The 14,307-nt window shown below is 39.8% G+C and overlaps 1 protein-coding gene and 1 long non-coding RNA gene across 10 annotated transcripts in view; one reads left to right on the top strand and one right to left on the bottom strand.

The window, feature by feature from the left end:
- Positions 1-14,307, bottom strand: part of MBNL2 (muscleblind like splicing regulator 2) — a 111,348-nt gene that overhangs the window by 85,438 nt on the left and 11,603 nt on the right. The gene's annotated exons all lie outside the window — the stretch shown is intronic.
- LOC114055824 lies at positions 1,082-11,505 on the top strand. The gene is made up of 3 exons (XR_003570840.1): positions 1,082-3,194; positions 8,438-8,581; positions 11,175-11,505. It is a non-coding gene; the product is annotated as an uncharacterized LOC114055824 (long non-coding RNA).

Below are 14,307 nucleotides of genomic sequence, written 5' to 3'. Positions count from 1 at the left end.
ATAAATGTAAAAAGTGAACTGCTGCTGTTATGCTTACACACATTTTTATTCCAAAAACAACTTTTCAAAAATGACTTAAATGTGTGTGTTGAATGTGCCTCATTTTATTGCAATATTTGCTTAGCTTGTAAATAAGAGATTTAGTATCTTCTAACCTTCAGCCTATGTACACACTCTGGACCCTGACACTTGATAGGACTTCTTTCCATTTCATACAACATTTCCAGGACAAAGAAGGTGAAACTTAAAATCAAACAGACCAGAAAATAAAAACCAAACCAAAATAAATAAATAGATTTTAACACACACACACACCCCTCACTCAAAAGTATGCCCTCCAGTAATTCTCTGCAACTTTACGGGCTGCAAAGTTTACATTACCAATATTTGGCTTTCAGAGAAATACACACTTTATTACCATGCATGGACTCTAGAAAATCCTGAAAACCTACTTGAAAGACCTTTCTCCACATTTATCCCTCTTGCCCATCACCTGAAACAGTAGTAACCATGGTGCCACTTTACAGCAACTGAGCAGAACTGTTTCTCTGCTACCAGAAAAAAAAAAAAAAAAGGCACTTATACCCTGAAAGTACAGAAAAGGGAGAGACAACAAAGATGCAGTCGTATTCTAGCTCTATGCTTTTAGAATTTCTTCCAGAAAAAGTTCACTCAATTTACATAATGAGGAGTGGGGTTTGGTTTTTTTTTTTATTTAATTATTATGGTTCCATAAAGTTGCATGGAAATTCACAATTAAGGTCCCAGTTTTTTTCACCAGACAAACAAGGTCCACCAGGAAAACAATTAAAGAACAATCCTGCTGATGAACAAGGCACAATGCAAAACCTAAATTTCCTAACTGCAGCACGAGTCAATACAGCCACACAAACAAAAAAAAATGTAATCTTTTTAAATCAGAAATTTTGTATTTTTAAATGAGAAAAGCAGAAACTTGCTCATCAGTCCTATTACAGGGCAATCATTTTAGCTTTGAGTGAAGCACTTCAAAGATGAAAATCATCACATTTATCTTTCCGAAAAGTGAAAAGTATTGTCTCGGCGATTGGAGATACAGAGGGACGAGGTACCAAAGCAGAATATTACTACTAAGTCTGTTTTCATTTCTATTTAAGAAAAACAAACAAACAAACAAAACCACCAAGAAAAAAAACAAACCACCAACCACCTTATATAATATGACAAGAATCCTCAAGTTTAAGGATCCACTACAGAACCCTGCTGCAGCACAGCTCCCTCTTGTCCATTTCACTGGAAGCCTGAAAACATCAAGAGCATTCCGTAAAACCTTATCACCTACAAATGTGTTTACAGGCAACTGTCAGTTTTTATTAAGGAGTACAGTTCTGACAATGGTAAGGAAACGCTAGAAAACACAAATCCTGAAAGTCAAAATTAAGCAAAATGAAAGCAAATGAATCACCTCCTCTTTGTAACCTGATGATTTTTGTGGAACTCACCTACTGTGATGACATAGGTCTTACAGATGTTAAAAAAAAAATTATTTTAAAAGGATATCTAAAAGGGTTAAACATTTGCAGATATTATGAAAACTGAAGTCAGAGAAAAAGTTCAGTCAAAAAATTCTACAAAAGCCCCCAAATCCAACAAACTCACGAGATTAAATATGTTTTTATTTCTAATAATCCACTGAAATTTTCATAATTAGGTCTGCCAACAGCTTACCTTCCCTGCTTTGCAACATAACCATAAACAATAAGATAGTTTGCAGATAATATAAATTTTTTGCAAAGTCATACTGAAAGACAACTGTGAAGAGTTACAAAAGCATCACATGATAATGAGAACACTGGATGATAAAATGACATCAGTTTAACATAATGATAGGCAAAAAAAAAGCAGATGAGAGGAAAAACAGACAAGTAATGAATAGTATATACACAGCACTAGGTTCAAACAAGACACTGCTACAGAGGAAAGATCATATGGACATTACAAGCAATTCAATGAAGACTTCTGCAAAATACTCAGCAGTTGATGGAGTATAAAGCAAGCAAAACATTTGGCACTATCAAAGGAAAACAGAAAAGAATTACACTACTGTGTATAGTCATGGAGCACGTAACTCTGGAATGATAAAAGGGTAAGAGAACAGCAACAGCACCATCAGCACTATGGAAAGGCTTACACATACAAAGAGGCAACAGCAAGGCTTTTGACAACAGAAAGAATATGAAATTCATACAGCCTGATGACAAGGACTACCAGATTTTGACAAGGATGCAGGGGCCACTCAGTGATTTACCACTGGGGAAGCCATACAAAAGACAGCTATCTTTGCATACAGCAAACTGCAGGAGGGTGAAGTTAAATGACAGGTGACATGCTGAAGGTCAAAAATGCGAACAAGTTAAAAAATAACTTTTTGGCTTAAAAAATCAGATTATTCAAATAGTCATCAGAATCAACAACAGCTACTGTGGTTGAGAAGGAAAGGCCTCCTCAGAAAGCCTCTCACCCCTGGTGACTTGAGCCACGTGCCAGTCAAGGTACACACTGCTGTCCTCAGCTTACCCTTCTGCCTTCTCCACCTCAGGATGGCAGCTCCTTACAAGCAGCATAGTTCCGCAACCAAAGTTGGCTACAGCTCCATAGGGACAGGCTGATCCTCAAGCCCTCCTGTGAGAAACTCAACACTTTCGTCTCCTATTTCAAACAAAAGGATTCCACAGGTGGTAGACTCATCCCATGTAGCTTCAAGCAGCTAAATGCATCACCGGCAACCAAAAAGCATGATCTCCTTCAGCCTTCTCGTGCCACTGGGGAGACAGGCACCTCCAATGACGATATCCAGAACATGAAGGCACAGCCTTATCTCCTGGGGCCACCAAAGCCGTCTAGTCTGACCTAACTGGATGGACACACGCCCCACTGCCACGCAAGGACTGGCAGGTAACACCAGCAACTGTGCCACCTGCTCTGCACGCCAGAGGAATCATTTACCAACATGGGAAGGCAAACAAAGCCTTGCAGAAACACATTTGTTCTCAGGCCTTATTTCCTTGCCTTTTGGTTGTGCCCTCCTCTTCAAGAGACTGGGGAAAGAAGTTGGGACAGAACAAGAGTGGAAAACCAGAGAGATGAAAGGGACTGCATCCCTAATGCCCCATGGAAAGTGTCCAAAGACTTCCATCTCCACGGGCAAGGGCAAGGTCCAGGAGACGGATTCAGTTCCAAGTATTGCTCTCCAACTTCTCCCCCAGAGATGGATGTTGTGGCTTCTTACCACTTAGGACCTTTTACAGCAAAGATTAAGCTGATGGCTTGTTCCCCGCTGGCGTCTCTACTTCAAAGAGCTGCTACTGTGGATACGAAAGCCTTTGAAAGTGGCCTCACTGCACAAAGTCCCGAGCATTAAATGAGGTCTTTAAAAAAAAAGGGGGTAGGGGGGAGGGAGAAGAGAAAGTGCACTGGCTTTATAAACACATCAGTGGGTCCACTTTCAAAGCTTTTCATGCCTTCTCTAATGTGGCAACAAAAATCTTGGGGTTTTTAGCCACGCTACACCCCCCACATCCCCTAACTCCCTCCATAAAATTAGGGCAATAAGACAAGCGTGTCCCAGCGTTAGCAGAGGGGAACTAAAGTACACAAGGGAATTGTAAAAAAATACACATGCGGCAAAAAAGTTTTTAAACACAAGCACTACAACTCCAGGACAGCAGCGTGCCGTGCTGCCAGAGCATGTTCAGCATGCCAATAAGGACTGCAGCACTGCAATCCCCAGCATCAGCAGCCCACGCACCGGCGTCCTCCTCTGCAAAAGACTCTTGCCAGCTGGACAAGGTGCCCCAGGTCCCACTGAGTTTTGGCTATCAGGGTGAGGTGATGAAGGTGGAAAGTTGGCACTGGTCTCCTCATGGCAGACAAGGTTGTAGCTGGGGATGCTGTGCCACAGGTGAACACAGCCATCAGGGAAATCCCATACATGGTATCACAGCCTTTTAAGTAAATAAGAGTGAGACAGTGCTGAAGTCCTGAATCATTAACAAGGTGCAGAGGTACGCTCCTGCCAGTGGTGAGCCCCCCTGCCCCACCAGAGGAACAGCCAGAGGTGTCTGCTGATAAACCAGTGCAGCTCTAAGCTTGAAAAATGCATATAACTGCTGATAACAGCACTGCAGACAGTCTGAAAAGTAGAAATACCAAAAAAAGTTAAAAATGGACGACAACTGGGCTTTGCTGTCCGACAAGGCAGCTACTTTCCCCAGCTCAATATCAGGAGGAGCGTACCACAGAGAGCTGCCGAAAGAGAGCGTCAAGGCACAAACCCAACACACCGAAACCTTGCATTGAAAAATCATCCTTCTGAGTGCCTGTAAGTAACAGAAATCTTGCCACTTGGCAACCTTAGGTCAGTTTAGGCTAAGTTCAAAACACTGTCCATAATACCTATAAAGTGCAAAAATCATGACAGATTCAGGAAATTAGAGGGTAGGGGACTGCACCATTCAGAATACCCGAAGAATAAATAACACAGTATTTTGGTAAAAAAGCACCAGCAACATTAAATTCCTTAGAAAATCAAGGAAAAATGTATTCAGTCTGGATAGGAGAGAATGCCAGAGTCAAAAAAAAAAAAAAATAAAAATTTGCTAGGCCTTAAAAGTGATCAAACACAAAAAACACACTGAAAAGCTGCCTTCAGAATTCCCACCAAAAAAACTCCAAAACAAAACAAAACAAAACCCAAACATCTCTAACCAAGTCCTAGCTTCCTCCTTCCGTAAAACTACCAAGGGAAAACACTTCCGCACTTTTCCTTACTTGTGCTCTCTAATTCTGCCTATTCTCAGAGGCACTGTACTCCCTGTAGGAGAGGAGATTTTACAGCACATGAAGCTCCAGACTGACCCCGTCTCTATTTATGAGTTCAGCAATAAGTGACACCCAAACCTTCCCAAAATGCTGTTTATAATCCACTCAGAAACTGATAAAAATAAGTCACTGATCTAAATAGAAAAAATTAATAGACTCTGATATGAACCATCTGTTCCTATTTCTTGATCCATTTCTTTATGCAGCGACTATACCACTAAATCCCTCCCACTGTCTTTATTAGCTATTGTTTCTGTATTACAAAAAGCACAAAGATGAAACAACATTTTTATGAGTGTGTATGTATTATGCATATGTGTATGCATCTGTCACCATATATCTAGGTATGAAAAAAGGGGGGGAGGGGGAAGAAAAAAGACATTAAAAAATAATAATTTTAAAAGAAGAATGTGAACCTCTGTTTATCAATTTGTTTACAGCTGAGCTCTTCTAACCGACAAAGTTTCAGGTATCACCAGACCACCAGGTCTTTTGCCAGACTTAAGCCTCCAGGAATCCTACAAGTCTTCTGCAGAAGCAGCAAGCTGCACACTGGCAGTTCTCAACAGCTTTAGTAATCATCAGTAGCACAGAGTGCCTATAAATTAGTATTTCTTTGTGTCAGTTATAAGGACGTTGCATTGAATCCCCTGTTAGGTATGCTCTTCAATTTTCACATCCCTGAAGTTTTCCTTTTTTAGCATGCTTGAAATATTGAACTAAGAACTTGACATTATTGGAGGGAGGGCTTGGTGTTTGAATGGCCTTATTTTTACTAAAAAAATGTGGAAATTAAAAAGTTGGCAGATTCTAGAAAGGGGCTGCATAACTTCTTTCTCCTCGTGTACTCTCTATTCCAAATTGAGCCAAAAAGTTTGCTTCTAAAAGAAGACTTTTTAAAAAAGAAGACTCCATATATCAATAACCAACAACTGTCACTGCATTTGCTAACAATGTATAAGAAGATTAGTTTAATTAGTCAAGCAGTTAATACTGCTATTATTTGAACTAGTTTTCTGCACTGACACCCTCTTGAAATTAGTTTTATTTTCCTCAGGCTATGGTTTCAGCCTGTTCACAGACCAGTTACGTAGCACTGGTTCACAATAGTTAACCATAACACATTGTATTAAACATATCCCATTAGCTTCCCAATCAAAGGTTTTAAAAAGAAAATACATACTGGTAAGTTCTAAAGCAAGTGATTTTATTCTCTTTTACTACAATTTTGTAACAGCCCTATTCATAAAAAAAAGTGGAAAAAATAATTTGGCTTTTAAAAAGGTGTTTCTTGCCTGGAAGAGAAAAAAAAAATCCTCAAAGTCAGAAATTTCTAGTAACATTACGAAGCAAGGTATCACTAATAGCTATCACATGAAATTTAAATCTTAGCAATGTGTCTAATGATTTAGAAAATCAAAACTGTATGCAAAATCATTAATAAGGAATTTTAATTGAACACTGTCTTTTTTTCATCTCACAATGCTGTAAAAGCCGAACATTTTACAGAGCGTTTACAAATAAACACAGTGCAGATTATTCCTAACATACTTGTGAGCAACATAGACTAATTCACAGCAGAGGTGAGACCTGAGTGCCTGAAATCCCATATAACATTATGAGCCATTTTCCTTGCTTAGGAAAAAAAAAAAAAATTGTAGTACATAATTATCTTACATTTCTGTAAAATACACCCTTACAAATTAAGAACTTGATTTGACTTTATAAACACTCTATAGTCAAGCACTATACTTCAGGACCTGTAACTCGTTAGAAAATTCTACCTTATGAAAATGAAGAGACTAATTATAAACAAAGTAACTTTTCCTTGAAAACAGACAGACTGCACACAGTAAGATATTATCACACTAATAGTTCTGACGAAATCCACGGAGCAATTAAGCTAAATGAAAAGAGGTAGCAGAGTGTGGTCCAAAACATTTTTGACACCAACTATTTACATAATAAATGTAAATACAGAATGTTTACTACCACCTTTACCCTCCAAGATGAAGGTTCACTTACCTATCCATGTAAAGTACTACTATATAGACACCTTAAGCAGGAAGTATTTTTTAAAATCCTTTTGTCACTTGACTGTCTGTCAACCTCAAACTATTTATCTGAGTGCTGAATGCAAATTTGCACTTTGGTAATCAGGCATAAAAAGGATAACTCTCTATATTGTGATCTCCAATGTATGAAAAACAGCAACTTAAACCATTTGAAAGTAAGAGACTGTCTCAAAACAGGAGACTGAAAAGTTTTCACCGAAAGCTCTATATGAAAATTGTTTTATTTTCAAAAATGGTACATTCATGTCACATTTTATAGCTTGAAAAAGATTATTTGACTTGCTTCTAATTATCAGTCTTTGCTTCACATCCTTAACAGTCTGCACACAAACAACACATTTAAGCATCAATAGTGATAGACAGCTAAACATACATATCCATACCCTATGGATTTGTAATAATAATGCTCTGCATCCTGACATGTGTTTCCCTTTTTAGCAAAGCTTGAAATTCTCAGAAGAAATGAGGTTGATTTTATTTAGAAGATGTAGCATTCAAAAATGACCAGCTTATGAACCGAATATGCGTCAATAACCCTGCTGCAAGGTCTTCAGCAAGTACCTGGCCAGGGAGCAGGGAACTTGTATTGACCTTCTCTGAGCAAAGTCAGTTGTGAGGAGTCAGGAGGTGGTATCGGCAGTTCTGAGCACTTGTGCTGTACTTCTCCTTGAAAAACAGGAGGGACAGCTGGTCTGCAAGGGCCTACTTAATGCAATACTTTTAAAACTAGTGTAACTCATTCCTAGGATAAAAGAGGTCTTGAAACTTTCCCAAAAATTACATGAATTAAAGGTTTTCTAGGCAGGAAAAGATCCTTTAACGTAATTTCTCTTTAAGAAATTGATCTTTCGTCTTCCTCAGTTCATACTTCTTCTTTTCCTATCGATGTCCTACTTGAATACATACACCTATATGCAATGTCATGGCTATTACAGGAGAAATAAGATGACAACGTTTTCTTGCTGTCTCTTAGGAAAAAGAAAAAAATAAAAACTCTATTATATACTGCACATACAAACAACGCTTCTATAATCCAGTTGAAGTCAGCATGTTAATTCAGGTCGCTAACTGGGTGAAATCCTGAAGGGTACTGAGCACTCTCAATGCATATGGCAGTCTGAGAAAGTTGAAGAAGCTTCAGCACATCCCAGGATAAAGCAATGTTCTCGGATACCTCCTGCAACATGACGGTAAAGTTTGCTTTCCATTCAATAAATAATAATAGCTAACAACTATACTATTCTTCCACAATTTCACAGACTTCTGCCTAAATATCTCTCCCTTCTCTCCAGAGCATTTAACATAAATCTTCACCATTCCTTCTTGAGGCTCCTCCCCTGCAAGAAAGTTGGTTTGCCTTAGCACAGTGAAATCATTGCTCTAAAAGCCAGCCTGCTCATTAAATTATTCTGCTAGCTGTGTGTTCTCTCATTAAAAATGTATAAAGATCCAATAATTGCTGCACATATTATTAACCTTGTTTTCCTTGCCGTGATGTACAGGTTCTGTTTTGCTGCTGAGACAAAGACCTGGAAAGGACAGGGGAAACACTCAGCTAAACTACAATGTGAAAAACTCTCCCAGCTTTCCTTCAAGAGCACAAGGAATTACAGTGAAGTCAAAAATGCCCATACTTTTACGACAGGGTAAAATACTGTAATCTCGTTGTATAGCTCCTTCAAGTCTAAAACAGGCAGTCTTGGCTTTAGTTAAAGCCTCTGGTAAGGAATTATTTAGATCAGCCAGTCTAATTCAGCTAAATCTTCAAACATAGCTGCTATAAACTTCACAGATTTCCAGGCTGACTCCTTCTCCTTCTTAAAGCTAGGCAGCACTTCCAGACAACAACTCAGCTAAAAATCCAATTAGGGTAGCAGCATTTCTGAAACATACTGACCTATTTCTTTTTTTACTTGTGTTAATGTGCATATACTCATGTTCTATTTCTGAAGAGAGCTATTTACACTGGAAATTAATACCCTTCGAAAACAAGTTACCATAAAGTCCACCTATTGCACCCAAACAGAATCTATTCACCAGAGTAGCACTGTTTCCCCGACTCCCCCAAGCAACACATACAGTATGCAGCATACTGCAGCAAACTCTTTAAACATTCGATAAAACACAATGATTCTCCTACCTTGTTTAGCCCTGTCTATTCGACACATTCCCAACGTCAGCAGGAACATCTGATATAAACAAACAGCCACATCTTTCCCATCGCATCATGGCAACTAATTCTCACGTGAAACGATGAGCAGCCTGTAATTTTTTTTTTTTTTTCCCCTCAGAAAGCCCTGTGCCTTATCTAGGGATTTTTTCTCAGATGATGAAGCAAAGACACAGCCTAAACTCTGTTGCTGAAAGACTGCAGCCCTTCCTTCTCACAGAGCCCTCCCAGCGTATGGCAGCCAATCACACCCAGCTTCGTCAGCCCTACTGCTCTTAAACTGATCCTAACGGGATGATTGACACAGCAACACAGCACTTCTAATGTGTAAAAACAATGCATCCATACCAATGAACCAGGAATTTCCCTCGCGCAGGGAAGGAGTTTTACTGGTGAGGTAAAGCAATACCTCCATGAAATAATATACGCAGCAAAAACAAACAACTCCCTTCCCCTCCACTGCAACAGCAGCTATACCATTTCTTGCACAAGGATTTTCAATGCTTTTGCTAATTGCAAACGTGTGCACAAACAATGTTTCTGAAACTGCAAAACTGCAATGATGCTGTTTTGGCTGTAAAGGTGAGCTGTGCACCAGAATAGGTCAAACCATAACGTGCAGCCAAAACACACTCCAATTCACGCAGTAATACTCTCCTTTTAATACTGCATAATCTTATGTGCAGCGCCTGCAATTAACTGCAATACAAGCATAACATCTTTCTGAATATTTCAGACCGGTTGTTGGCGACTGCAGGTGTGGGATGCTTCTCAATGAAAACATCATCTAATTGATGATGTTTTAATTCGTATCAGCGGCAGATAAATCACATCAGCAGCATCTAACCTGCAGTTCGTGCAAGCAGCTTGCAGCTAATGTTCATTTGTATCAAGGTTCTGGCATAAGGATTGCGATACCAATTGCCATTTTCAAGTCAAGCTGTGGGCAGCTTGACACACTTGGTACACAAGGTCTCCTGTCAGTCAGTTCTCACACAAATTTTACTGAAGTTTTAAAACACGAGAACACAGCAGCCAAGGATTACTGAATAAGAGCTGCAATTAAGAAAAACAGAGAAAGGAGCTTAAAGCTGAAAGTCAGTCTTTATCCAGAAAGGGATAAAGATTGCAGTGCAACACTACTTTAGAGAGCAGTTCAGGCAATGCAAGCCATTACACAAAAAAAATTGTAAAATGTTTTTAAAATACCACAAAAAGTTTAGAAATATGAATAGACAAGAGGAAAACAAAGCTCTCATTCACTGGCAGCTCTGACCCAAGGCCCTATTGTTTCCTATGGACTATTTTGCATATTATAAACACAGCTTCCCAAAAATCCATTATTCCCCTATCCTGTAAGCAACAACTCTCCTTTGGGCTCCACCATCTCCCACCCAATTTGCGAAAACCCTCCCCTTCCAGGCATGGCTGCAATGTGCTCCTGCTGAGAAGACTCCTGCCAGCAAGCCCTTGCTTTCTGTTCAGTCACCCCCCTCCCTTCTGCACTATTTTGCCCTATATAACAAATCTCAAACAACCCTCCCGCCCCCCCCAAAAAAAAACCCAAACACAACAAATAAATGATTCTGGCGGGTTCGAGAGACCCTGGGGACAAGGGTGGTAACTTTATCTGTTATTAAGATGGCTTGGTGCATCTTGTCAGGATTTTCCACATTCTTTTGACTTTGCCAGACTTGAGCTGCCCTTGTTAAAAATTTTCCATGCTGGACATCTGCTGCAGGATTTTTTTTTACTTTTCTGCCAAAACACAGTTTGCCTGCTTCTGAGTTAGCCTAGACAAAACCATGTTCCTCTGCTATCCTTGTAAGTCACTCACTGGGGAACTCTGGCTCCTCTGCCCATGTTGGGGCTGTCATGAAATTTGGCAAAGAGCTGATCCCTTACTTTTTTGAGGTTTGGGGTTTGATTTTTTTTTTTTTTTGGTTAAAATCAAGGCTACTTTTTTGCTATGCATATGAAAATATTTTCCCATTTGACAAAGCTTTAAAACCTGCAAGCATTCAGCTGACTCATAGCATCTTTTTGGTTTTTGTTTCTGACCCCTACAGTGCAAACCTCAGAAAATGTTCTGCAGTGAGTGTCCGTCTCCTTCAGCCATCCGTCCGTATGCGGCTGGAAAGGCACCAGCCCCACAGTGTGACTGAGCATGTAATGGGCTCAAGTTACAGGAGATTAGCAGGATTTCCCCTGTAACTGCTGCTCCCATCTGCCAGAGACCAGACATTGGAGCTGACAGCAGGAAGACAACCTCGCCTGTTGCTCTCATGACCCTTCGGCTGGTGCCCCAGGGACATGCATGAGACCAGCCCTGGAGGGCACATGGCAGAGGGGGTGTCAGAAAAGTCAGGGGGGCCAAAGCATGACACGAAGCTGGACAAAAGAGGGTGAGAGGGAAAATGAGGAGAGGGATGAGAGGGAAAGGGAGGAAGAGACACAAGACACAAGAGTCTGGAAATCCTAGGTCTAGTCAAGCAGAAGGTTACAACACAGAAGAAGATGGTGCCCAAACCAGAGAAGGGAGAGTAAGCAGCACAGGCACCACCAATCACCAGGAGCCATCCACCTTCTCCACAGACCACATGAACATACCCCAAACATTTGCCAAGAGCTTCCGTGGTCTGATAGTTTGCCTCTAAAGAGGGAGGAAACTTGCAAGTTACCTCCACCCCTAACCCTTCAAACTCAAGTCACTAACACAACCCCTCAAAAGGTGAGGGTTCAGCACTGCCTTTACAACCCTAATACAAGTGCCACTGCTTCACAGTGCATACACTGGTCTTCAACCACTGTAGAGTTTTAACTGCAGTCAAACAGGGTTGAGGCGCTCCCAGATACCATCCCTTGGACTCCTGAATCAAAACCACAAAACTAGCAGCCACGCAGATCCTCAATATTATGGGTTATTATGTTTTAGATCCTCTTATGCCAAAGGATCAGAAGACCCTCAACTCAACAGGGAATGCTGAAAAACAATCACATCCCATTTGTGGACCTTTTAGCTAGGACCCATCAGAAAGCTCAAGAGAAAACGTATGCACTTTCTCAAAAATGGCGCTTGAGTGGTGCCATAAGTTTCATGGACTAAAGAAAAAGATATTTTTTAAAATAATTGCTCTGTACATTGAGGACTGAGTAGTTCCAAAGTGACTGATCCCAAATGGAAATGTGCCCATGCACCCATTCGTTTTCCACATCGGTTACAAAGAAGAAGGCCGGAATTTCAATTTTCAAGCCAATTTATACAACCATATTACATATTTAATTGCAAAACATCATCATCTTAGAGAAGCTGAGAAATTCAGATGTCAAACTCCACAAAGAATAACAAACAAAGGTAAATTCCCAACTCAGAAAATGCCATCTGCTCTGCTTGACATGCTCCTGTAATTAATGAATCAAGGGAAAAATGCTGCTAAAGGCGACTATTACACACAATTTTCTGAATAATGTTCACATAACTTTTGGAGAAAAGTGGACAATTTTGGAAGTAATAAAGAGGAGGAGAACTGAAAAATGCAGAACCCACACAGTTGTTTTTCCCTCTTTACTTCTGAATCATAGTGATTAGATCTAATTACAGAAACAACAAAACTTGTCAATTTAAAGGGGGTTTTGCAAGAAGCGTGGAGCATATGTAACACTAACACTGAAATCACCAAACAATTTATGTCACGTTCAGGGTAACAGATAGATGATTTTGAGCCTTGCATAGATGACCCATGGCAACAGTGACATTTTGGTAAGTTCAGGAATGATAAAAAGAACTGCAAAACTATTTCCTGTGTCAATAATAGACTCTTCCTTTAGTAACTTCCCACAACTGTTACTATGAGCAAAATTCAGCCTTGGTAGCTATGGTCTGAATGACAGCATAAAGAAAAGTCAAAGCAGCTGCCAAGATTTTAAAACTAGGCACTCATGCATAATACCACTGATGCCAGCCTTTCCAAAATACCTCAATCTCTGTATCAGGGCTGAAGTGATGGTATAAATCACTATAGATTAAAAAAATTAAGATTAATGTCAAAATTCCAAGTTACTAACAGGAAACAAGTATGCTGTTCTGAAAGTGCTGGTCTAATTTTGGTTTTAAAAATAGGCTTATTAGAAGAACTTTAAATCCAGCTTTTCAACTGTTTTAACTTTCTAGAACCCAGACATCCCAACATCTCCCTTACCTAGGAAAGTTGCAGATTGTGCCCAGAAATTAAACCAGACTGTTCTAGTTTCATCATATATGCTGAAATATAAAATGAAAACACACCACAGAAGCAAGCAAATATTCAAGTTACATGTTAGGAATCAATCTTACCAAAATTAAGGTGGCTCCTGGAAGACTTCCAAATGCTCTCTCTCCTTCCGCCGCTTGTGCAAGGAGTTTAAGCCACGTCTAAATTGTGAGATCCAAATACATGGGTTCAGACACACATCCAGTCTGCATCCTGACTTTATTTTAGGGTGACACTGATTCCCCATAAGGATGAAAACTAAGTACACATGCACCATTCCTTCACAGGGTGCTTCTAGTTGGGAAGGGTGATGAAGGCATCAGCCAGAGGAGAACTGCAGTACACTCCAACCAAGCTTTTGTTGCTAAGTGTTTGAGACACATATACTGGGTGCCATGGAAAGCTGAACTGCCTCTGGATTTTAGCCTTATGCACTTAGCTTGAAATATATTTGACCAAATATACACAGCTACATTTTACTGAGTCACTTTACTCCCCCTCTCTCTTTATAGTCACTGAAGAGAAATAGGCATTTGTGGGCTGTGATTCATCCTATCCCAAAGCAGCTATTCTAAGAGATTCCATCATATCCTAAAAGCATCTGTGTTTCTCTATTGGTTACCTGAGATGGTCACACTTAGGCTTCTTCTATCGTGTCCTTCATTAAACACGTAAGAGATAAAATCTTCCTACAGAAGAACCTTTATTAGGAATATAAATATTTAGACACTTTAGTTACATGCACTCAATAGCCCTTTTGATTTTCAAATTAATTTCAAATAACTGAAGACATTATCGCATAGCTAAAGGACACCTCTATTTTGACAATGTACAGTTACAGCTTTGGTGCAAATCCTCAGCTTGCCATAAGCATGTTCCAGCTATGTTGCTATATAAGCTACATAAGCTTGTTCTCTAAGCTATGCTGAACATGTTCCAGGGCTTTTTTTTT

This window comes from Empidonax traillii, unplaced genomic scaffold (genome assembly GCF_003031625.1).
Source record: "Empidonax traillii isolate 1590-97213 ecotype Southwest subspecies unplaced genomic scaffold, ASM303162v1 scaffold68:size1967880, whole genome shotgun sequence".
NCBI classification, from domain to species: Eukaryota; Metazoa; Chordata; class Aves; order Passeriformes; family Tyrannidae; genus Empidonax; species Empidonax traillii.
The sequence above is the reverse complement of the archived record's forward strand: the minus strand, read 5'-3'. Positions and strand labels throughout refer to the sequence as shown.